This window comes from Echinops telfairi, unplaced genomic scaffold (assembly GCF_000313985.2).
Source record: "Echinops telfairi isolate 266 unplaced genomic scaffold, ASM31398v2 ScPeMD7_5;HRSCAF=22, whole genome shotgun sequence".
Taxonomy (NCBI): domain Eukaryota; kingdom Metazoa; phylum Chordata; class Mammalia; order Afrosoricida; family Tenrecidae; genus Echinops; species Echinops telfairi.
Window position 1 is genome coordinate 29272620 of NW_022103901.1, and position 854 is coordinate 29273473.

Here is an 854-nt window from a genome sequence, read left to right on the forward strand (position 1 = left end):
CCAGGTGAGGATTACCCTGCCCTGGGGTCACAGGCAGGTTGTGGGCTGTGGCCAGGGGCTGGCAGGGCCCTGAGCCAGGAGAGGTCAGCACCCAGGCACCTCGTGGAACTGGTTCCCTGGGAAGCCAGCTGGGGCCATGACCTGGGAACCCAGTAGACCAGCCGCCCCCATTTAGGACATGCACTGGGGCTGCCTGCCCCAGACCCCTGGCTTCCCAGACCTTGCCAAGAGGGATTAGAGCTCCCAGGCTAGTGACCTGGCTGCCCTCCCCACCTGGGCCAGTGGCCAGGCCCTTTGGACATGGTGTGGATCCACCCTGCCCTGTGGTTCTCTTATGGAAGGGGCATGGGTCCATTCCATAGGGGGTGGGCAACAGACTGGGGGGGTGTGTGTAACAGAGCCCAGAGCCAGTCAGACCTTTGTCCCCACACTCCTAGCAGTCATGGTCCACACTAGCTGGGGTGCCTCATGCACTGTCATAACCACCTTGGGGGTGCCTGCCCTGCCTTGCTGGCTGATGTTCACCTTGCAGACCTGTAATACAAGCTCCTGACCCTTGCGGGTCCATCCGAGCCGGCCAGTGGCTACGCCAGGCCTGGACCCCAGGGCCCCCATTTCCAGAGCTATAGCCAAACCCAAGCCACAGCCGGAAGCCCTGGCTCTTCTGCAGCGCAGGCCTCTTCTCCAGCCACCTTCTGTGGCCTCAGCAGCCTGGCTGTCTAGTGCCGTGGGCGGGGGCAGTAAAGAGGCCAGTGGCTGCCACTCAGAGTCAGATCCACCAGGGAGGCCCCGGGCAAGGTCTTAAAGAGGGCCTGCTGGGGAGGGCGTGGGTACATCCTGTGGGGGGAAGTCAG